We start from the raw sequence: 26,198 nt of genomic DNA, 5'->3' as shown, positions 1-26,198 counted from the left end.
GAGCTCCTGGAAGAGCTAAAAAATTAAGCAAATTCCAGTGTTACAGTGTTGATTTTCTTTATTTAAACTTACTACTTGTCACCTGAATATGTTTTTTTATATTTCATTTTATCTGTTTCTAATATCGTGTTATAATTTCATGTATTGACTCGTTCCATGACCATGGAGACGTCTTCTTAATTTGGTCCCACGGAACAATAAATAAATAAATAAATAAATAAAACGAAATTTTTAGGAATAACAAGAATGTATTACAATGCTGCAACCAATGCGATCATTTCAACGTTTTTAAAATTAGCCGATCTCGAACATTATAATGCACAGCCTAGTGTAACAGCAATTAAAGCACGCCTCAAGAATTGAAATTAGATCTAAACAAGCCGTAGGGCATAGGCATACACAATACGAATGTATGTGTAGGAGTTCACAATGGTGTCAATCAAATTTTGAAAAATGTAATTCTGGATTTGATTGTTATAAAATGTGTAAGCCATTCATTTCAACTTGCTACTACTGCTGCAAGTGAGACGCTCAAGGAAACCTGGACTCCTTAGTTAGGGAAACATGTAATTTGTTTTTGCATTTTTCAAGTGTCATTCTTCATAGTGATATTTATCAGACTGTCAAAGGAGCAGAAACCCTTAAAATTCAACCCGCATGTGATACGCGATGGTTGTCCATAGAGCCTGCGGTAACAGGAACTACAGACCATCGGTTAGAACTTAGAGCGCACACTGAAATAATGCAAATCAAAGACAACTGTTACACTGCAGAAATGCTTTATTCATTGTTTTCTGATGAATCCGGTTAGGCATATCTAAATACTTTCCAAGACGATTCTTTCAAATTTTCATCTGGTTAATAACATTTTGAACCCACCCCGAGGATCCGTGAAAGCTGATAAATAACCACGTTGTGCTAAAAAAATCATTAAAAAAGTTTTTGCCTCTACATATCCAATGCAAAGAAAATTAAATTTGGACGTTGAAACCACGTAGGTCCCAAAACGTATTGGTTCGAAAATAAGATTAATGAATGGAGAAAATCTTAGTTATACCCAGAATAAGAACATGTCCTACGTCTGAGATGCATCCAGTTTGTGTACCAATTAATAATTCAGTTGTTGCAACGACTTCCAGACAACAATGAAATTTTGAGGAGGATTTCACTCCTTTCAGTGTCCAAAGCTCTTCATGTCGTTAAAGAGTCATTGATTCTTCTCCTTGAATCGTTTAACATCGGTCCTGGCACAATAACAAAAACTGATTTTCATTGACAAAATTCACCTCTTGTTAAATGGTTCGAAACAGACGCAGTTAATTACTGGTGTGAAGTGCTTCAACACAGAGATGCAGATGACGTCAACCTATTTTACAAATTGACAACTTTCGCACTGTCGAATGCGGAAGTGGAAAGACTTTTTAGCCAGATGAATATTATTAAAACTGAAGTGAGAAATAAAATGAAATCCGAAATGATGAATTCGCATTTGTCGATTCGATCAGGAATCGGAAGGAAGAAACAATGTTGCCACAATAATTAACTGCCAACAGAAGTGCTAACGCAGGTAGGAACTTACAACTTTGTAACACGGGCAGCCACATGGTAACTTGAAACTGAATGAAACCGCAGACAGCTGTTAACTGATGGTTTATTGATCCCACCGGTTTCGCTGCGTTAAAGCAGCGTATTTGGGTGTAAATCGTGTCACATAAATTAGCACATGGAGATGCATGCAACGTTCGTAGTCAGAGAATCCGCTAGTGTGTTATCCTTATGACTACTGACTGCAGTTGCCTCATCCCCTGCACTATTCGCCCGAATGTTTAGCCGATTTTTATTCGTTGAGCACTTCCCCTCTTCAAGGGGTTGTATTCTCTGACTACGGAGGTTGGGGTGTCTCCATGTGCTAATTTATGCGACACCACTTACACCTGAAGATGTTGCTTTAACGCAGCGAAAGCGATCGTGTTAATAGACAATCAATTAACAGCTGTTTGCGGTTTCATTCAATTTCATGTGACCTGATAGAACTGTTAACGACATGTAAAGCATCTGAACATACTTTATCCACTACTACCTCTGCCTCTGGTGTTGAACCTTCTGTCGAGGAAGACGTTGATAACCCCGAGCTCTTCATTTTCTCTTACGTAACTTCGCCTGTGCCACATTTCATAATATTGTTCTAGCTTTAAACAAAGGGATAAATTGAATTGTCTCATACTTTTGGTTATTCAACATACTGCTTAAAAAAGAACAGTCTAATGGTTTTGTGGAAGGCACGATAAAAAATGTTGTGTTTTATAGTGGTTTTGAATAAGCTCTTTTAGCGGGAAATTTCATTTCAGTGCTGGCAACAAAAATGCTCTGAGCACTCGATCCTCTCTGCCTGCCCTACAAGGGACAGCGTGGATTGAAATTTAGCCTAAATGATGTAATATCATTCGTCGGGTTTGTTCGATTTTGAATTCTTTTTAAGCTAGCTTTCTTCGCGCGAATGCCCGTGTTTCCAGGAATTTCATACTTTTATACAGCGATATTTACCTAAAATCGGTAAATAATATTTTAACGGGTTAAAGTACTCATCAATAAGAACAACTTTTACTGTGAGACCAACTTCAAACGCGAAAAATCAGCTGTTTCATACATTTAGGTCGAGTTGGTTAGTTTGTATATAACTTTTACAGTGACTAGCTGATTTCAAGTTTGTTCCTTAATAAAGGAAAAACTTCATATTAATGAGTTTTATTTTAAACCCTTAAATGATTAGTGGCCTTTTCAAATAATTGTGTAATATAGTTCCGAAGAGTTATTTTAGTTGTTGGTAAGTTGTTGATTTGCATATGTATGGTTCTCTGATTCGCGTACAAGATGCAGTTTTTGTTCGCTCTTGTTACAGAACGGGAACCAGTGTCAGCGGGAGTGGCTCGTACATCGACTACTTGCGCTGAAAATCCTTTTGATATGTCTTATATGGTAGGAAAAGTACTCTGTGGCGAGGAGAACTATAAGCGTCTGACGAAGTCTTCAGAACAACCTCGTAATTATGAATATCCGGAACAGACAGAGGGTGGACAAAAAAGAAAGTGCCGTTCTGATTGGCTAAAGAAAAACTCCTGGCTAGTCTAGAGCCAACAACAGAACGGTGGAAAATGTTTGCCTTGCTTACTATTTTCTGGTCCAGATAGTAAGGGCAAGCACTCTGTGGCTCTAAGATCTTTAGTCACTCTTCCACTTTCCAAACACAAAAAAGCACTAGAAATCTTCAGAAACCATTCTGCTACAGATTATCTCCAAATAGCAGTTTTAAAAAGCACACAGTTTAAAAGTTGATATGAAAATCCTGAAAAAATCTGTAAATAATTTACTCAAAATTGAGAAACTTAAAATGATTAAATCAAACAAAGAGCGGCTGATTCCTGTAGTAATGATCATATTATGTGGTCGAGAAAACCTACAGTTAAGAGGCCACCGAGATTACGGTACACAGAGTGATGAAATCAGCCAAGGAAAATTTCGAGCACTTTTAAAATTTCGCATTGACTCAAGTGATTCGCCTCTCCGAAAACATTTCGAGACAGCGCCAAAAAATGAGCAAAACAACTCAGAGTCAGCTGATTGACTGTTGCCATTCTGTCACTAGGAAAAAGGTGCTCGACAAAGTCAAAGAAGTTAAAATATTATGCTGTCCTTGGCGACGAAACAACGGATGCCACTGGTACAGAACAAGTCAGTGTATGTATCACGTATCTGAATTTAGAAAAAAGTACAACACACGAAGACTTCATATGCTTTCTATCTGCAACTGACATGACTGGTGCTGTATTAAGAGATCGTATCGTTCAAGAATTAAATCAAGTCGCCATACAAGTTAAGAATTTGAGAGGTCAATGTTATGATGAAGGTGTCAACATGTCTGGAAAGTTCAGTGGCGTACAATCCCGAATAAAACAGCTCCAACCGCTGCAATGTGCAGCACATAAACCAGACCTAGCTTTCATGAGGGCCTGGAGCTTTCCTAGTGTTCGCAATATGATGGTAGTTATAAGTCGTGTTACCAATTTTGTGCGCAAGTCAGCAAAAAGGGTGGAACTTATCAAGCGAGCAATCCTTGAAAAACACCCAGAGCGAAAAAGAGTTAAGCTAGTGATACACGCTGACTTGAAAGGCATGATGCACTCATTCAGTTCAAAGAGCTCTTTGACTCTATGGTACAGTTCTTTGAAGAAACGGACAGAACTTCTCCGTCATCGGAAAGTGCAAGTCTTCTGGCTTCTATTCAACGATATGACTTTATCTTAACTTTGACGGTAACCGCCGCTGTATTTGAACTTCCTGTTTGGTTTAATGGCAACTTCAGGCTGTTGTATTAGATCTTAACTCTGGTTATTAGATGGTAGACAGTGTAATAAGAACACTGGAACGATACAGAGGAATGAAATTTGAAGAAATTTTCCAAGAGGCCTGTCATATTGTAGAACCTTTCGACATCCTAGTGCAGGCACCCAGATTCGCCAAACGTTCTGCTTATCGCTCAAATATAGAAGCAACTGATGCTAAGGAATACTACAGGTAAAGTAAACCTTTAATACATACACACGCTTTTTGCTTGATGCAGAATTTCTTTCTTGTCAGTTCGCCGGCCGGTGTGGCCGTGCGGTTAAAGGCGCTTCAGTCTGGAACCGCGTGACCGCTACGGTCGCAGGTTCGAATCCTGCCTCGGGCATGGATGTGTGTGATGTCCTTAGGTTAGTTAGGTTTAATTAGTTATAAGTTCTAGGCGACTGATGACCTCAGAAGTTAAGTCCCATAGTGCTCAGAGCCATTTGAACCATTTTTTCTTGTCAGTTCTTTCGAATTGGAGAAGAATGTCATGTCGTGTTTTGTTTCAGATTAAATGTATTCCTTCCTTTCACCGATTTTGTATTGGGACGTCCGGCCACGGTAGCTGAGTGGTCAGCGCGACAGAATGTCAATCCTAAGGGCCCGAGTTCGATTCCCGGCTGGCCCGGAGATTTTCTCGCGCTCAGGGACTGGGTGTTGTGTTGTCGTAATCATCATCATTTCATCCCCATCGACGCGCAGGTCGCCGAAGTGGCGTCAAATCGAAAGACTTGCACCAGGCGAACGGTCTACCCGACGAGAGGCCCTAGTCACACGACATTTATTGCATTGGGACAGTTGAGGAGTCGCTTTTCGATAGCAGAGCACTCTTCATTTCTCCACCTGTTCACCGTTATACCAAGTGCCATTGCAAAAACAGAAAATCTGAACTCTTTAGTGGCAGCTGCACGTGTTTACAACAGCGACTTGCCTCACCATCTCTCGTTTTCGGGAGAAATAACTCTTTTGAAGGAGCTTTGGAGAGACAGGAAACATCCCCCTCAAGAGACAAACGAATTTTTCTCTATTATAAAAATTCTTTTACAAATTCTCGCTACATTACCAGTATCTGCTTGTAGTGTAGAGCGTAGCTTCCCTTCGCTTAAACTAATAAAGTCGTACCTTCGCACGACAATGACGGATGACATGTTGAATGGTTTGGCTGCCGTGGATATTCACCGAAATATATCTGGCAGCCTACAACCTGTCGAAGTCATTGAAGAATTTGCAAAGCGTTATCCGAGGAGATTCACTATGCGTTAAATGAGCAAAATAAAATTATCTGTGCTTTTTAGTATATTAATGTGTACTGGAGAAAGTAAGCTCAGTTGGCTCAAGCCCCTCCCAAAACAAAATCCTGGATCCGCCACTGGATACTAAACTCTGACGCAGCATAACTCTGGCAGCAAAAGAGGTACATTCCTCAGTAAAACTGATTTGACTGAATTCTGTTGCGAATAAATTATTTCGCAAATATTACACAGGCTCCAAGAAAACGGATTCTACAATATAGGTTTTTATGTAGCCCCTAATATAAGCCACAAAACTCAGATGACAATTTTTCTGAGATATATTTACCAAGATACGATCAGAGAACATTTCATAGGTTTTATCAAGCCACGAGTGGCCGAAAAAATCTGTGGAAACAAACACTCAAAGTTCACAACAAATGTAAAGTAAAGAATTTCCCTTCAATTTCTGAAAGCGATAGTGATCAATAGGAGTCTTTTGAAGATGACAAAGAGGGCAATATTTGTGACAAAATAGATGAAGAGAAGAAAGATTCCCGAATGACTGGAGCAAAACACTATGAAAAGGCTTTATCTCGATCTTGGTAAATGCATTGGTACTGCAGGAGATGCGTGCTATGTCTTGAGTTCCAAGGTTGTGGGGGCGGTCAGTACAATAATGGAAGTATGTAATAATGCTGAACGAGCCCTTTGTCTTATCTATTTTTTGAACTTGTCTAACTTGCAATTAATGTGAAACTCAATTGGTATCATTAGTTTGTCTCTTTTCTTTAAAGCTCCGCAAAAGAGCAATGCTGTGCTCATAAAGCATGTAGGGTCCCAACTAACCTATGCGTGAAACAAGATGGGTAAAAGGCATCTATCTGTAGACTCTTTTCTAAACAAACAGTGATAAAAATCGTCTCATTCCTTGAGGAAATTTCGCAGTGGTCACATTTTTCAAGTGATAGCTCTAGCATAACAGCTAGTACCATTTTATATGCAATCAGCCTTGGAGACTTCATCGTAAACCTCGTGTGCTTTGCTGATGTGCTCAGCCAAACGCTGCTTCTCAATAGGTTTTTCCAAAAGGAGACTATTGGTGTTAGTGAAGCAAATGAGATCTTGACTGATACTTCCTCAGTTATGAAAACAAAGCGAGAAAATGTGGTTGCAAAATTCAGCCTGCTTTAGGAAAAAAAAAACCTGGCAGATGATGTAGGAAGCACCTTTCAAACACCGAGGATCACATCTCGATAAATTAACAGGACCAACGCTGCCCCATCAAGTATGGAAAAATATCTGTTTGGGTGGATGTCTTTATCCCTATTCTTGACACAATAAATAATGATCTAGTAAACAGATTCTATGAAGACGTTCACAGTCTCTATAATTTCAACACTCTTTTACTAAAAATCTGTTCATGACCGATGTCCTTGGAGTCAGTTATTAGGGATGCAGAGCCTGCAAACAAATACAAAGTAATTGGAGAGGATTAATGCATTTCTAGTCTGAAGGGAGAGATCAAGCTGTGGGTGACAAAATGGAGAAGGGAAGACGCAAACGAAACACTTCTGTAAGACTATGCAGTTGGGTGTCTGCAGTTTTGCACTCCAGAAACTTTTTCTACAGTTAGATCTTTGATGTTGATTCTTTCTTCTCTTCCTGTGTCAACTGCGACAGCAGAAAGATCTTTCTCGACACTCACACTCATTAAGAATTGATTGAGAAACCGTTGAGGGCAAAATCGCTATTAACAAAATCGTTATTAACAACAAAAAAAAGAAATTATTGATAGGTATATTGAGAAGGCGGAAAGAACAGAAAACCTATGTTTTCTTAAGTACAGATAACATTTAATATAATGACAGTTGATCTTCTGCGACGTAAAAAGATTTTGTAATTAGCATTAGCTTTACAATTTTGTATAAAAACGGAAAAAGTGCAGATTAGATGCTAATACAATCATGCCAAATACACTTTGTATGTGTAGAGAACTAAAATGAGAAATATAAACACAATTGGTTTTTGTAAACGATCTTCTTTGCCAGATTGTAACCACTCATTGTATCAAAGAAACACAATATTACATTCAAAACTATAGCTTTCTGTGCCTGCAAGAAAGCGTTGAACTACTGTAACGATAGAATATCATTCTCACTGCTTACATTGTACTTCTTTGGAGGTGTTAGTCTCAAATACATTATTCTGATAACATAATTAATATGGATATTGCATTTTATTACTACTATGTTTATTTAAAAACGAGTATCATTGTGAATTGTATCGAAAATAAAAATTAGAAAAAATATTTGGGCATCTATTCAAGACTTTACAATTATTAGTTTCAAAATATAGGCTATACATATTTGTGAACTAAACTGATAACTGTCAACAAATTAAGGACTACGGTTTTGAAAGTGTTTTATTCTAAATTCAGTTTATTTACTTTTTACTTGCTTATCAACTTTGTGTTAACAAATGGCTTATGAGCTTATTGCTGTGTGTTAACAATTATATAAAAGAAGTTACTCAGAAAGAGGTTGTGAATGCTACAAGTTTCAAGAAATTTAAAACTTTTTCGTCTAGGAAGCTTTTTTGTTTAAAATAAAACATTTGTTTGCAGTTGTTTGATATCATTAAGTATCAAAGCAGCTTAAAATGGTAGTTTTTGAAAGTTTTTTCCTTAACTTTCAAGGGGAGGACACCTGGGTCTTCTTTCTCTTCTGGGCAACCGCATCCACCAACAAAACTTTATTAATTCGCTACAGTGTTGGAAGGAGAGTTGTGGCAGAGCAGGCCTATCTTTTAGGAGGTGATGAATATATGGTAGGCACAGAAGCAATCGGCTGCAGTTCGCCAACACTACGCGATTTAAATAAGGAGCATACCTCTACCACTTCAGCCATGCTACAGTGATATTGGTAGCAGCATGAGTGTGGAATATGAATGAAATTTAGCGATGTACAGAAATTCCTGTAGAAACGTTCCTACTTGAATTTCCCACCATTATTTACAAGTCCATTAAAATCTAATAGTGTTAGACTATGCAACTTGTAGTGACACCGTATCTTTTAACCCACTAATAATGGAGTGATAAAATCCTAACAGTGAAAAAATAAACTTGGTAGGTAGGAAGAGCCTATTTGTTGCACTGAACTGTGTTAATTGTTAAACATTAAACTATTTGGGTGCCAGTATATTTGTTTAAATAACGCACTGTGGAGCTAACTGTTAAAACATTTATAGTCTCGTATTTACCATAAGCTATGTATGTCTTTGGAATACTGGGAGAAAATCAGAAATATTGTTGACTAATTGCCCCAAAATTGTAAATAGCAATGGTAGGCGGTAATATGTTGCAGAATATGCCATTTGGCACAATACTCTGTTCCAAACTGCAAAAACAAGATTGCAAATATTACACATCAATTGTAGGGTTCAAAAGTGTGATGTCATTTTTTGGGGGGCTCTAAATCATATTAACAAATAATTCAGCACGATCTGATATCACCCAACAGGACTACAGGTGTAGGGGAGAGAAGGTGGCCATATTTTTGTTCATTAATTATGGTCATTAAGATGACTTATTATAATGGGTCATAAATTACGACTATTAAGATTACGTGCAAAACGCTTATTCACAAATCAGACTAGTGTAAACATTACTAAGAGCACAAATGAATATTTTGTTTACATACAGCACAACGTTTGTTTACATAAGGATGCTAGACAAAGTGGCTAGTTTGTTCCTATAAGGAGGACAATGGGCCCATTGTCCCAGAACATAGCCTGCCCCCTACTAACGTCGAGAGGCAATCAATTATAAAAACAAAGGTTTTAACATCCCGACTACGACGAATTCATTATAGACTGGATTGCCAAGGATGGGGCAGGGTATCGGTCGCATAGTTTCTCAAGGAACTGTCTATGCATGTAGATTAATCGATTTAGAGAAAGTTTGAACACAACGTCTAGCTTTTTAAAGTCGGTGAAAGAAGCGAGAGAGAGTGTCTGAAAGCGAGGGGCAAAAACTTGGGCAGGTGAAACTCAACTGTGGCGTATCTCCTTCCAGTAATTCAAAACAAAATTAAGTAATTTCAGGGCATCTCCGTTCAGGACTCAGCCCTGTAACCCATGCCTTCCTGCTCTATAAAGAAGAGTCGGTAAAGCATGACGTCTCTGACGCCACGGTAATTGGCCGCCGTACTCTGACATTCTAGAAGGGCGAGTGCTTCAGATGGCGGTAAGGGCTGTGTTTCAGGCGATTCAAACCTCTTAAATAGATCTCTGTGGCAGTAGATCGTTCCCTTTATTTCTGCAATGTTGTAGGGAGCTGGTGTAGAGTGGGAGGATATTGGGCCACAAATTAATCAACCGCTATCAGGTGTTATGACAAATTTGCAAAGAATCTGGAACGTACGGTTGTTATTCACCAGATGCCACTGCACACAGTCCATGAAACTGGCAGACAGGAACACAACCCGGCACCACAGAGGACACAGGCTTCTTGCAAATTGAAATGCCGTGAACAAGCCGGGTTCCGCGCATCGCGGAGAGATACCTTTTTTAACGAGCAATCTTCACGTCCCCAGCCGACACTCAATCCCACCGACCAGGAATGATTAAGCAACGAGCCAAGGATACTGTCGGCCACGGCGTCACTGCGTTTTCTCCAGCCACTCTCAGACACACTGCTCAACATCGAGAGCGCCTCATGGCCGCGACAGCTTGTAAATGCTGGCGACAAACCGCTCCAGAAGCTATTGCGGCCAGAGAGGCCACTAACGAACTGGAACTATCAATATCGAAACGTGCCAACATGGCACAATTCTGTGGAAGTGCGCATAATGTTTTACAAATGCTGCACATCGTCATTTTTTTTTTTTTACATTCCGATTGTAAGAAAAAAATATACCGTATTTCTTAATTGTTCAGGCTCTCCCCTTCCTTTATTTTTGATTCGATGTTTGCAACTGAGAAGCGATACGGAGCTTATTTAGCTAACTCTTTTGTTTTCCTCGCAGTGTCTCTTCTTTCTAGTATTCTTTTTTGTCGTTCTTCTGTTCTTCTTGTTCAGGATGTTTCAAAAAGGGCTTTACAACTTTGAAAATTCACATAAATTAATTCATAGTACCTACAGAGGTGATTGTAGTATCAATTTGTAGGAAAATACATCAAGTTTTGTCTCGCGTAGTTCGCTAGTGCCGAATAGCACAGTAAGGAGCGCTAGCGGCAGTTGCGTTAAAGATGGCTGCCTTCTCTGGACCCAAGCGTGCTAATTGTGTGTTGGTTTGAAGAATCGATGTCGGTGACAACAGTTCAGTATAATTTCCGTACCAAGTATGCTAAAGATCCTCCTAATAGGTCTACAAATTATGAGTGGCATAAATGTTTTGTAGAAACAGGGTTCTCGGTAAGACATGGGAAATCATCAGGTCGTCCAAGCACATCTGACGTCGTTGAGCGAGTGAGACAACGTTTTGTCAACAGCGCTACGAAATCGACCCGGCGTGCATCTCGCGAACTGCAGATCCCATATACGACTGTTTAACATGTGTTCAGAAACCATTTGCATTTGAAACCGTACAGATTGACGATTGTACAAGCAATAAAAGACACTGATAAAATTGCTTGCAAGAACTTCTATGCGGATCTGTTAAATCGATTACATGAGGATGAACATTTCTTGAACAAAATTATCTTTTCTGACGAGTCGACTTTTCACTTAAGTGGCAAGGTTAACACGCATAACTGTAGGGTTTGGGGGCAGTGAAAATCCACATCAAGCAATGCAAAATGTTCGTGATAGCCTTAAACTGAACATTTTTTGTGGATTGAGCAAAAACAAAGTGTATGGCCCTTCTTTCCCTTGATAGAACCATCAACGGGATAGTTAACAACAATTTTTGATACCACAGATCGATGAGGATGACCAAGAACTAAATGTTTACTTCATACAAGATGGTGCATCGACCACCACCTGGCTGACGTCCGTGATTTTCTCAGTGACCACTTTCCAGGTCAATGGATTGGCCATGACACGCCAGTTGCATGGCCCCCACGTTCCCCAGACTTGACACCACTCGATTTTTTTTATGGGGATTCATCAAGGATATTGTGTTTGTATCTCCTGTGCCAGTTTCTGTACCTGAACTCAGAGCAAGAATTTACGCCGCCACTGAGCACGTTACACCTGAAATGTTGCAGGGAGCTTGGGAAAACATTGACTTCCGCTGGCATGTGCGCAGGATAACCAACGGGAACCCCTTACAACATCTTTAAGGTAAAAACAAAAAACAAAAAAAAAACTTGATGTGTTTCCCTACAAAATAACACTAAACAGAGCTCTATATCTTCTTTCAGTAAATTTATATGAATTTTTAAAGCTGCAAAGACCTTTTTGAGACAACCTGTATTTGCTAGCCTTTGTCGCAATGTGACATTGATAAGGCAAGATTTATTGTTTCCTTGTGAGTCTATTTCTGAAATTATTGTTCTGTTAATGTTTTTTTAGTTTCTGTTTACTTACTCAGCCGTTATAATTTCTTTCCTGAAGGAGTGAATGACCCCCCCCCCCAGTAAGACGGTTAACACACAGCATTAACATCAAAAAATAGACAAAGTATTATATTCTGACGTATACAAATTCAGGAATTCAATTAAAACTTTAACATTATTTGAACCATGCAGCCGCATGTATTGCGTCGTCGACCATGGTGTAACTGTTACAACCTCTGGCTGGAGACATACTGATCATCGGCTTAATTGCTGCCACCTGTAATTATTTTTGGCGCTTTACTACTTCAGGTTCTGTGAGTTACTTATTTATGAATTATTGTAATTTAACAAAACATTCTATGTTAAAAAAGGATCTATCTTTCCTGAGCAGGCATTTCTGCTCCGTGTGTACTGTCGTGTGTGTAGCTGATAGAAGATTCCGGATTCTACATGACAATATGGTCAAAACTTCGAAAGTGACCAGTTTCAAGCACACGAAGTGCTATATCTATTTCCAGTTTCTTCCCCAGTATTTGCCCATGCGGGATAGTGCGCCATCTTTTATGACCTCAGCGTCAATCGAAGATCGAACTCCTTTCTTTTTGTCTTTATAACATCTTCCATTTATCTTCAAGCAAACTACAACAGAGCCACAAATCGTAACAAAACAGTTAAACAGAGTAGAACGGCAGCTGAATGCTGTAATTTTATCCACATCTTCACCACCAATCGTCGACTTCGATGAACAAGAGCCTACATGCAGTGGTCAAGGAAACTTTAAGAGCTAAGGCTAGCCACTGTCTTATATCTTCGACCACAGCATCTCTCCCTCTCTTCCATTGTGCCCACGTCCCGCACTTTCGCAGGGTCGGCATTGTTATGGGTTGATTTGGCAAGGTTAATTGTAGGGGCGGCCGGACGCCCTTCCTGCCGCCACCCTGGTGGATGAGACGATGAGGAAGACAACACAACACGACGACGAGGATGAGAACAACACGACACCCAGTCCGTGAGCGGAGAAAAATCCCCGACCAGCCGGGAATCGAACCCAGGCCGCTTTGCGCGGCACTCCGTCGCGCTGACCACTCAGCTATCGGAGCGGACGACCAAAGCATCTGAGTCTGGAAAATACTGGCCACTTAGTGCATCTTTGATAGGTCCAACGGGTGGAAGTCTACAGGTGGTGAATCAGAACTGTACGGCAAATGTGGTAGGGCACTCGAGTCAAGCTTTTGTGGGACCTGGTGTTAACGCACTGCAAGCGGAAGTTTGTCTTCTTACATGGCCTGATTCTTGAAATTCGGGTTTTCAGTCAGAGTCGTCTTATAGCATACTAACTTGACATCTGCTTTCTTCTCAAATCCATTCAATAGACCGCACCATGCCTATGTCAAAAGATCGTGCACATCACCTCGCCTGCAAATGGCTTGTATCGAACGTTTCTGTTGTTGGAGAATTCGCATATAGCCAAACCATGCACTGTCTTATGGATTCCGGCTCGCAGTGGTCACACCGTATTTCATCTAAGATGATGGTGGTGCTCAGAAAAATGCCATCTTCAGCCTCCTACTAGTGCAGCAGGTGACGATAAATTTTCATTGTGTGAATGTGTTAGGGTCAAATACATCCAATAGACCACACTATGCCCCTGCCAGAAGATCGTGCACATCACCTTGCCTGAAAATGGCTTGTCTTGAACGTTTCTGTTGTTGGAGAATTCGCATGTAGCCAAACCATGGACTGTCTTATGGATTCTGGCTCGCAGTGGTCACCCCGTATTTCATCTATGATGATGGTGGTGCTCAGAAAAATGCCATCTTCAGCCTCGTACTAGTCCAGCAGGTCACGATGAATTTTCATTGTATGAATTTGTTAGACTTGTGCAAGCATCCACGGCCCAAATCGATCACACTTTGGAATAAGCAACGTTGCATAACATCTCGTCTTACGCATTACAGCAGCCGTAGAGCTGTGCACACAGTATCTTGGTCGTAATTCGCCGATCATCATGGATGAGTTGACCGAGACGCTGTTCATTGTAAGGGATCGGAGATGGTCAGGGTCTTGCCGTGCACATCCTCTTCAACACTGCTGGAACGCAGTGTTCACTGCCTAACATTGCTCACGGCTCCACACACCCATAGCAGGCGCCGTTCAGCAGTGACTGAGCGGCGGCGGCTCTAATACTGGCGGTATATGGCATTCGACTTGCGCCACTAACAACTTCGGTTGCCAATATCGATTCGATCGTTCATCGCGAGCTAAGGTCTTTGGTCGACGTGTGTGTCTTGTCGGTTTGGCGGGGTCTGGAGAGGTCAGCTGACTGACTGGCATGTGGCTGTAACTTGTGGCTTATGGGGAACTCTTGGCTGTCCGGCGTGGGTCTCGAGGAACGACGCAAGGTTAAATCGGTCGGCAGAAAGACTGGCGGGCTCGCTTAAAAATTGGTAGCGGTGGGCGGCGCGAAGGGAGACGGACGTCGTATGCAACCTCGTCGACAAACTCCCGGCTTACTCTGCAAACCTAAGGTTTACGTCACCTCCACGATCGCCTGTGTGGGTTGGAGGCAATAACGCCCCGGCTGAAATCCTGCAAGTCGCAGCTCCTTCTCACCTACGTGGAGTTAAGTGTTGTTGATGACGTTTGGTTTGTGGGGCAATCAGGGGCGCAGTTATCAGCGCCCGTACAAATTTCCAATCATTACACAGTCCGGTCTCGCCACTTTCATGAATAATGATGAAATGATGAGGACAATACAATTACCCAGTCTCCAGACGGGGAAAATCCCCATCTTGGCCGGGCATGGAACCCGGGACCCCGTGATCCAGAGGCACCAACGCTAACCACTAGACCACGAGCTGCGGACGAGTTAAGTGTTGTTTTGTTTTTGTTCTGAGTACTTGATATTGTAAGGCCATGCCTGTGTTGTATGGAATGTGACCTGTTATATTATCGCGGCTGCCAGTGTTTGAGACTATGACCATCCGTCTGTGTTATTGATTCCAATTTGTGTTCCAGGCCATATCTCGTGCAACCTTAATAGGTTCCACGAAGGAAATAAATTGTGGTTCGATCATTGCGAAAGGCAAGGTCGTATATGCGTGTGTTTGTGTTATTGAATCGGCAGGCGCTAATGTGATCGTTGGTGAATGCTAGCAATTTTAAGGAGCGTTAATTTAACCTATTGCCACCCGCTTGCCATTAAGGTATATGTCTATCTTAGATACTTTTTTACTCGCTGGTAATTCTTGTGTGACGCTTTATCTGGCCGCGCGGGGTAGCCGCGCGGTCGTAGTTGTCTGGACTCGGTTCTTGCGGCTGCCCCTCGTCGGTGGTTCGAGTCCTCCCTCAGGCATGGGTGTTGTGTTGTCCTTAGCGTAAGTTAGTCTAAGTTAGTTTAAATAGTGTATAAGACTAGGGACCGATGGCCTTAGCGGTTTGGTCCCTTGGCAACTCACACACACAAGCTTTATCTGCGCAGATTACTGTTCCCTTTTCATGTGTGTTGGCTGAGTCTGTCAGGTTAATTTAAAGAGCTCAGGAGGTTTAGACGTGTTTGCCAAGCCTGAGGGTTTTCCTCATCATACCTGTGTAACTGTTGTTTTAAAATGGCACCCTTACTACTGCTTCTCAGAATGGGGTTTAAGACCTGTTACTTACACCATGACAAACTGCTGAACCTTACCTTGATCCAGCTACTACGCTTGCTGCGAAATTTCGCTTCTCGTTTCTTGTTGGCTATGATAGCCATCTGCTGCAGCTCTCAGCTTACTCTGAATTTTCGGATTGTGTCAAAGTATCTGCTGGTCTATACCAGTTGAAGTACATTCCAACTGCACATACTTGAACTTATCTTAAATTTTGGGCAACTGTATATTTATTAAGCGTTGTTGTTAACGTCTGGTTGCGTTATATGAGTGGCCCTTTATGATTAAATTTTATACCTTTCCAGTTGATTTGTCTGAGGAACTGTGTTTTATTGTTTAGGGGATTTTTATTAAGGGTTACGCATTGCTAAGCGGCCTTCCGACACCTACAATCAATGGAGTGTCTTCTGAGCATCCCGGTATTTGGAGAAATGTTGTCAAACTGTGAAACGGTCAGCAAGGCTTCGAATTTGTTAGTAAATTTAATAGCTGTTATTGTAATTCATTTGGTTCCTAAAATTTTTTATTGAACCTGCATGCAACCACGCCCAGTTAATGTAACATTCCTTGTTTTTGGGAACTCTGTACTTCCGATTTTTACGTCTTAATCAAAATGGTTCAAATGGCTCTAAGCACAATGGGACTTAACACCTGAGGTCATCAGTCCCATAGATTTAGAACTACTTAAACCTAACTAACCTAAGGACATCACACACACATCCATGCCCGAGGCAGGATTCGAACCTGCTACCGCAGTGGCAGCGCGGTTCCTGCTCTTAATCGTACAATTGTTAGAGTTGAATTTTAAAATGATTTGAGCCTGTTCAACTTTTGCTCAGTTTTCTGGTTCTTTCAATAAGTTTGTAAATTGCAATATTAATATAGTCATTAAGTAATAAAGTGTATTATACGAAACAACAAATGACAAATGTGTAGGTCCACCTTCTATGTTTTTCCCTTAAGCTATCCCAAGCCTAGTCCTGAGGTATCAGTGACGAATTCAATGAGAGATCTCTTCCTTATAAGCATCTCGATTCAGGCACCATTTTAGATTGCTGCTAGTGCTACTGCTGCCGCAGAACATGGAAACCAAGAGGTCATTCGCGGAAAGATTAAAAAGTTAGTGCTCGATCAACGTAGTGTGGTTCTGACAGTGTCAGCTAAAAATAATTATTCAAATGAACACTCTAATATAACACGCTGAGAGACACCCGCATGCCTTGCTCATACTATGGCATCAAGCAGTCAGGCCTGCAAGATGAGTGGTCTGCGAAGCGAGTGGATTTATTCTTATTTATCAAGTGACATGGGCTCTAGTACTCACAATTAAGCTACAAATTATTCTCCTGTTTGAATATTATGCAACGGAAACGGATAACGCACATCTGACTATTAAAAATTTACACAACTCTGATTGTTCACTACGCACTGGCAATACCACATTTTCTTTCTTATTCAACGGCCTTGATCAACACGTGGCCATCGCACTGAATATGAATGGCGCACACATTATAAACTCTGGATATCATGGCTACACACTATTCGAAGAACAAGGCCACCAATCTTTTTCTTTTCACTATCTTTTTTATTCCGATAAAATCTATAACCTAAATACACCTTTACATTTTTCTATCTTATGGTCTCGTAATTATCTAACACTACAGTGCACTTTCTGGATAGGGTGGTGGATCTTTTGCTATATCTCACACTTCGACTCTCACACTTATCATCACGAAAATTTCCTCCAGACCGAGCGGTACAAAAAGGAACATGCATAACCCACTACCTCTGAACCTATCTTGCTACTCTCCCATGCAAACCACACATACTTAAATTACATGAAATACACCACACTGGCAACATGGAATACAACACAAGGAATAGTCACAACGTTATAATCACATCACTTTCAGCTTTCGCACTTCAATTAGTATTCATCCCAGTTTCACACGACACTGCCCCACTTCGTAACTTTTCTTTCCTACTATGACCTCTGGAGGATATACGCACGTCTTCCTGTGCAATGCAAGCCAAGTGACGTTGCTGGATAGACGGCTGACTCACCTTGCTTCACTCTCAAGTATTATAGTTTGAATCAAGCGTCACACGGAAACATAACACGCAAAGTAATATTAAGAACATATTCGTCACACTCGCGAGTCCTCAACTGATAACATGGACGAGTACTTCTCTTTATCCTTTGTCTCATACACAGATTGAGACTCACACAGGACTCACCACGTGGAAGTACTCGTCTCTAATTTCAAAAATGGTTCAAATGGCTCTGAGCACTATGGGACTCAACTGGTGAGGTCATTAGTCCCCTTGAACTTAGAACTAGTTAAACCTAACTAACCTAAGGACATCACGAACATCCATGCCCGAGGCAGGATTCGAACCTGCGACCGTAGCGGTCTTGCGGTTCCAGACTGCAGCGCCTTTAACCGCACGGCCACTTCGGCCGGCCTCTAATTTCAAGTCCTGCACACGCCATTTTTTAAATATTTCCAACATATAGCACACACGCTAGTAATTCAGCTTAACTTAAGCACTCGGCAGTATTTCAACTTATTGTTACACGTGGTTTCATTGTGACCGTTGATCACTTCCGAAGATTACTACGATCCCCTTAATATTACCTGCCTGACATTTAATTCTCCCCACAAAAGTTCCTGAAATAGAGAAATAATTATTCCAAACTACTCTTAAGTATTTCACATGCATACGATTTTCGCCACTCTTTTGTCTTTACGGAGCACACCTAAGACAGGTCTTACCAACACAAGATCCAGCGCCAGAGTGCTGAAACATGGCCGTTCTTCAGGTCAGCTTGCACCTCTGTCAAGGTGTGGGAGCACCTTGCTACCGTATTGGTCAGCCACATTTCAGGCGCTCAGAGCTCAGGTAAATTTCATATCTTTGGTTCCACCAAAGGTGACCAAAGGACCGTCTCAAAGATGATCATATATTGCACATTCACTATCTGCAGTTAGCAGACGACCATACATTCATTCATTTGACAGATCTTACCAAACTGGGTGTACGGATTTATTTTGTGGGAGTGCACATGTGATCAATTAAATAAATAAATAAATTGTCATTCTTTCCTACACTGGTATCCGGCTTCGGTGTATTAAGTGAAATTGAGTTATTATTACAAAAAATATGTTGTTCTGACAAGAATAACGAAGAATGTTGTACCTATTTTCAATGTCGGGCGGTACTGTACCCTTTCAACGTTTTTAAATCGGACTAAAAGATATAAAATAATTTCTCCTAGACCCATACATATTCTTTTAATATTTTTAATCCGTTTTAAGAACTAGTTATATTACAAAGTTCTTTATTTAAATAATTATTTTTTCTTTTTAGTCTTGTATGTGTCGTTTTTTTTCTATCGCATCCAAACTTTTCGATGAGATTACAACACAGGCATATGATAAATTTCAGGATCAACTAATACTTTCCTCCTACGAGTACCTCACGAAAAGACCACGAAGGTAGAAATTAGAAACAATCAAGCTTACACGATGACTTACCTGTAACTGTTCTTACCACGAAATAGTTGCAAGCGGTGACAGTCGACACCTTTAGGACTGCAGTTTGCAAAACGAATGTTAGTGAATCGCGGTTCCGGCTTTGAGTCGCGTAAGTGCGGTGTATGACTATTGCGAAGCACAGACGCTTCTTCTCTCTCGAAAACGTCAGTTTTCCTTATGCAGCCGGGAGCGGCCTAGGCGGCTTCAGCTTCGGCGTATCTCCGTGGACAAGGCCGCCCGCTTGTCTACCGTCCGGCGGAAATGCCGTTCCGGCAGGAATGTTTGTCGTGGAAAAAGGCACTGAGCTCGAAATCCTCCCCTGTCTTACAAGGGAAGTGCGTGACCTCGAACACCCGGAACCGCACGAAAATTTGCTTAGAAAGATAAAGTGCTCATCCCAGAACTAGTATTACAAGCTATTCGGATGAAAAACTGCAATTCGTAAAACGAGGGACAGTTGAATGATCATGATCTAAGACAGGTACTTTACTTACGCGAAGTAACGAAGTATCGATATCATAGAACCATAAACACTCCGAAGGCAACAAAATATTGTCAGTCTCTCGATGTGTACTTCTACATGACAAGGACCGTTGATTTTGTACGACTACAAAGCGGAAAACCACATGTGAAGTTGCATGATCGTCAGTTCATCATCAGAATTCACTCTGTTCTACTCAATCCGCTTTCTGTACCCAAAAGGCAGGCTATGACTGACTTATCAATATCATCGTTCGAAAGTGTAATGAGGGTAAGCTTGATAATGGACAGCTTGAATGTGGAAGTAATGGTCAGTGCGATAAAGTAGCTGTAGTATGATCTGTGTATTGTACTGTTCTGCTTTGCTTTGAACACGTCACTGAAATATCACACCTGCACTTCGTAGACTCAATAGCTGTGCTACACTATTAGTAAGAAAAGTTTGTCATTCAGATATCGTAATTATTGTAAGCAGATGAAAACATAGCAACAATTCACGACATTGAAATTGTGTGTTGTTGGTCCTATTATATCGACAGTTTGTATCTTCGCGTTACCAAATTTTCTTTCTTAGACCTTGATTGGCTGATACATCAAATGTCTACCTTGGTAAGGCTCCAGGTTTGCATGCGGATGGCTCTTACTCCTGTTTTTGGGTTAAGCGATTTGTATTTCAAGCAATTTTTTTTACTGTTTTGAGCGTTCGACGTCACGTACTTCCCTTGTCAGTAGAAAAGCTTCGACTTTGACGATTTCTGTTGATGAGAGACAAAAAAACTTACAATGCCCTCCCTGGCAACACGGAAAGCGAAACTATCACCACAGTAGCTCTCCTCAAACAACGGACTACGGCACAGCCAGGTAGAGCAGTTGTTAAGACACTGGATTTACATTCGGTGGTGGAGGATTTCACATTACCACCTTGGTGTCTGGATTCAGGCTTACCCTGGATTCCCTAAAACTGTGGTTTCCAGCTTATCGCGAAAACGGCCACGTTCGACATATCGGAACGGTTTGCATTGGTATCTTTTCATATCATTGCATCTTCATTGATTTCATCCCTATAGATCCATTAGTTTCACTTGAAACATTTAATTAATTTCACACTGCAGCGCCCTCCAGAAGATACGGAACACGGCCTACAATTCAGGGGTAACATTAAGTTAAAAGTGACACTCCACAGAGGGGTCGCAGGATACAGACTTTGTTACAGATCCGCCTTACGTCATACAAATAGTTCCCAATTGGAAAACCATCTGCGAAATGTGAATGTAAGCAAACAGACGGCTCCGCTCAGCGGATAGATAGCCAGTACCTCAAGACAATCGTCAGAACGGTGTCTCACGACTCATGTGGAGTCGCCATTAAGAAGAGCTCAATTGGACATTATGCAACTGATGTTAGTCATTGTTCAGTGGCTCTAGGACTACACCACTTTTAAAGACAGGTCCCTGCAGCTGAAGATCAAACTATGTTACCATGCGCAATCTTCATATTCGATTTAACTTATGTAAAAGCTTCTATTAATAAATCATTGTTAATTTTTACTAATCTGTGGTGCCATGTATTTTTGTCAGGGCTGTTGCCTGGCCCTATATGGCCCTGTGCCAAAGCTGTATTGGTACTTCATGCAAGCAAGCCAGCCACGTCATATCAGCAACTACTTCGCATGGTAGGGGTTTCTCTTCCTGCCACATTTGTGCTGGGTGTTAAGCAAAAGTATTCAGTATTTGGAGAGGTAATATAGACCGAAACAAGAGAAAATATCGAGTAAACATTATCTGTAAAATGAGTACCGTAAGAGCCATGAACACTTGTTCAGTATAAGAGATGTGTTTCACAGTAGCGAATGTGAACAATTGATCATAGCTCTTAAGGTATGCATTTTAGAGCCCCTGTTTGACATGTTTGATTTGTTTTTGTCCATACTTACATTTCTTAAAATATGGAATAATTTTTCTTAACCTGCTACATACTCTCTATGACTAAACGACGCACCACGAAGAAATTATCGGCAGATGTGACGTAAACGTACAGATAAACAAATGATTACAGTTTCCTGAAAACTCTGATTTATTCAAGAGAGAGAGCTTGACAAATTCAGCAAGTCGACGAGTTGGTCCGCCTCTGGCCCTTATGCGACCAGTTATTCGGCTTGTTATTGATTGAACGAATTATTGAATGTCCTTCTGAGTGGCATATTGCCAAATTCTGACCAATTGGCGCGTTAGATCGTCAAAATCCGAACTGGTTGGTGGGCCCTACTTATAACGGCTCCAAACGTTCTCAACTGGGGAGAGATCCGGCGACCTTGCTGGCCAAAGTGGTATTTGGCAAGGGCGTAAGCAAGCAGAAGAAGCACTCGCCGTGTGCAGGTGGCATCTTCTTGCTGAAGTATGAGCCCAAGATGGTGTGCCATGAAGGGCAACAGAAGTTGGTGCAGTACACACATCAAAAAATTTTGCATCACCCCAGTTCCCAAAACTCCTGAAAATAGACGTTGACTGTGAATACTGTATCACAGACACAGTCCCTTCGACTGTTCAGAGATGTCACTAAACCTGTCCAAAGATGTAAACAACCATGCAGGAACAGCACCTATTAGACGGAGGGAGTCCGATAGCCGATCAGTTCCAGTCATTCCATCAGGAAGGAGGTACACAGCTCGTGTTGTCTGTAGTTCAACCATGCCTAGACGGTCAATACCGCTATTCGATCGCGTCCGCATTGCTGCTTTGTGCCAGGAACGGCTCTCAACAAGTCTCAACAAGCGAAGTGTCCAGGCGTCACGGAGTGAACCAAAGCCATGTTGTTCGGACATGGAGGAGACACAAAGAGAGAGGAACTGTCGATGACATGTCTGCGCAGGCTGCCCAAGGGCTTCTACTACAGTGGGTGACCGCTACCTACGCATTATGGCTCGGAGGGACCCTGACAGCAACGCCACCATGTTCAATAATGTTTTTCGTGCAGCTACAGGACGTCGTGTTAAGACTCAAACTGTGTCCAGTGTGCTGCATGATACGCAACATCACTCCCGTCATCCATGGCGAGGTCCATCTTTCCAATCACGACACCATGCAGCGCGGAAACATAAGCACAACAAAGTGCCAAATGGACGGCTCAGGATTGGCACCACGTCCTCTTCGCCTGTGAGTGTCGCTTATGCCTTCAACTAGACAATCGTCGGAGACGTGTTTGGAGGCAACCCGGTCAGGCTGGCAACCCGGTCAGGCTGGTTGCCTTAGACACACTGTCCAGCAAGTGCAGCAAGGTGGAGGTTCTCTGCTGTTTTGGGGTGGCATTATGTGGGCCGACGTACGCCGCTTGTGGTCATGGAAAGAGCAACGGCTGTACGATACATGAATGCCATCCTCCGACCGATAGTGCAACCATATCGGCAGCATATTAGCAAGGCATTCGTCTTCATGGACGACAATGCGTACCCCATCGTGCACATCTTGTGAATGACTTCCTTCAGGATAACGACGACTAGAGTGACCAGCATGTTCTCCAGACATAAACTCTATCAAACATTCCGGGGATAGATTGAGAAGGGCTGTTTATGGACGACGTGACCCACCAGTCACTCTGAGGGATCTACGCCGAATCACCGTTGAGGAGTGGAACAATCTGGACAAACAGTGCCTTGATAAACTTGTGGACAGTATGCAACGACGAATACAGGCGTGCATCAATGCAAGAGGACGTGCTACTGGGTGTCAGAGGTGCCGGTGTGTACAGCAATTTAGACCACCATTCTGAAGGTCTCGCCGTATGGTGGTGGAACATGCAATGTATGGTTTTCATGACCAATAAAAAGGGCAGAAATGATGTCTATGTTGATCTGTGTTCCAATTTTATGTACAGGTTCCGGAACTTTCGGAACCGAGGTGATGCAAAACTTTTTTTTAATGTGTGTATACAGGGTGTTACAAAAAGGTACGGCCAAACTTTCAGGAAACATTCCACACACACAAATAAAGAAAAGATGTTATGTGGACATGTGCCCGAAAACGCTTAATTTCCATGTTAGAGCTCATTTTAGTTTCGTCAGTATGTACTGTACTTCCTCGATTCACCGTCAGTTGGCCCAATTGAAGGAAGGTAATGTTGACTTCAGTGCTTGTGTTGACATGCGACCCATTGCTCTACAGTACTAGCATCAAGCACATCAGTACGTAGCATCAACAGGTTAGTGTTCATCACGAATGTGGTTTTGCAGTCAGTGCAATGTTTACAAATGCGGAGTTGGCAGATGCCCATTTGATGTATGGATTAGCACGGGGCAATAGCCGTGGCGCGGTACGTTTGTATCGAGACAGATTTCCAGAACGAAGGTGTCCCGACAGGAAGACGTTCGAAGCAATTGATCGGCGTCTTAGGGAGCACAGAAAATTCCAGCCTATGACTCGCGACTGGGTATGACCTAGAACGACGAGAACATCTGCAATGGACGAGACAATTCTTCGTACAGTTGACGATAACCCTAATGTCAGCGACAGAGAAGTTGCTGCTGTACAGGGTAACGTTGACCACGTCACTGTATGGAGAGTGCTACGGGAGAACCAGTTGTTTCCGTACCATGTACAGCGTGTGCAGGCATTATCAGCAGCTGACTGGCCTCCACGGGTACACTTCTGCAAATGGTTCATCCAACAATGTGTCAATCCTCATTTCAGTGCAAATGTTCTCTTTATGGATGAGGCTTCATTCCAACGTGATCAAATTGTAAATTTTCACAATCTGACGAGAATCCGCACGTAATTGTGCAATCACGTGATCAACACAGATTTTGTGTGAACGTTTGGGCAGGCATTGTTGGTGATGTCTTGATTGGGCCCCATGTTCTTCCACCTGCGCTCAATAGAGCACGTTATCATGATTTCATACGGGATACTCTACATGTGCTGCTAGAACATGTGCCTTTACAAGTACGACACAACATGTGGTTCACGCACGATGGAGCTCCTGCACATTTCAGTCGAAGTGTTTGTACACTTCTCAACAACAGATTCGGTGACCGATGGATTGGTAGAGGCGGACCAATTCCATGGCCTCCACGCTCTCCTGACCTCAAACCTCTTGAGTTTCATTTATGGGGGCATTTGAAAGCTCTTGTCTACGCAACCCCGGTACCAAACGTACAGACTCTTCGTGCTCGTATTGTGGACGGCTGTGATACAATACGCCATTCTCCAGGGCTGCATCAGCGCATCAGGGATTCCATGCGACGGAGGGTGGATGCATGTACCCTGGCTAACGGAGGACATTTTGAACATTTCCTGTAACAAAGTGTTTGAAGTCACGCTGGTACGTTCTGTTGCTGTGTGTTTCCAGTCCATGATTAATGTGATTTGAAGAGAAGTAATAAAATGAGCTCTAACATGGAAAGTAAGCGTTTCCGGACACATGTCCACATAACATATTTTCTTTCTTTGTGTGTGAGGAATGTTTCCTGATAGTTTGGCCGTACCTTTTTGTAACACCCTGTATAGTCGACGTTCCACTGTGCTGTGAATGTACCACGGATGACAAGCGAAAGGGTTCTACTTTGAAAATAAATGGCACCCCAGACCGTAATTCCTGGTTGTCGTGCCATATGGCGGGTGACACTTAAGATGGCATCCCACTGCTGTATGAGGCGTCTTCAAACAAATCTTCGCTGGTCATCCGGTCTCATTTCGAAGAAGTACTCATAGCTGAAGACAATTCCAGTCCAGTCAATGAGATTCCACGCCGAAGACGTGTCTGGAGACGCCCTCGACGACAGCGGAATACCAACCTGACTGTCGCCCGCCTTACGGTCTGGCAACCAGGACGTATGGTCTATAATACCATATCTTTTCATAGCAAGACCTCTTTGCTTGTCACCCTTACAGCACATGGATATGTCGACAATACTCTACTGCCCGTTTTGTTGCCCTTCAAGGCAAGCTGTCCTGGGCTTATATCTGAGCAAGCTAATGCCCGCTCCGCACACAGAGAACGTGTCTACTGCATGTCTTTGTGCTTGCTAAAGCCCACCTTGGCCAGAAAGGTCGCCGGGTCTCTATGCAGGTGAAAATGTTTAGAGCATTATGGGCAGGGCTCTTCAACCATCTCCTGACGATACAACCCCCCAAACACCACAGAATTTCGCACAATATCCTTCAGGACGACATCCAACAACTCTCTCAATCTACGTCAAGACAAATAACTGCTTCCATAAAGGAGCAACACGTTACTGACTTGCTCAATTTGTGAAGCTCATTCTCTTGAATGAATCACCCAATTTTTCTGAAACTGTAATCATTTGTGTCTACACTTACCGATTTCCGTCCCATTCGGATAAATCCTTCGAGGTGCGTCTTTTTTGTCTCAGGGTGTATGCCACATTGGTTCATTTAATTGGGTCACACTCATCCTCGTGCATCATT

At 42.1% G+C, this 26,198-nt stretch overlaps 1 protein-coding gene across 1 annotated transcript in view; it reads right to left on the bottom strand.

The window, feature by feature from the left end:
• Window positions 1-26,198, bottom strand: part of LOC124787315 (TNF receptor-associated factor 4) — a 419,684-nt gene that overhangs the window by 366,737 nt on the left and 26,749 nt on the right. The window lies entirely within an intron of this gene.

Source organism: Schistocerca piceifrons, chromosome 1, assembly GCF_021461385.2.
Source record: "Schistocerca piceifrons isolate TAMUIC-IGC-003096 chromosome 1, iqSchPice1.1, whole genome shotgun sequence".
Taxonomy (NCBI): domain Eukaryota; kingdom Metazoa; phylum Arthropoda; class Insecta; order Orthoptera; family Acrididae; genus Schistocerca; species Schistocerca piceifrons.
This window is presented reverse-complemented; position numbering and strand designations above follow the sequence as displayed.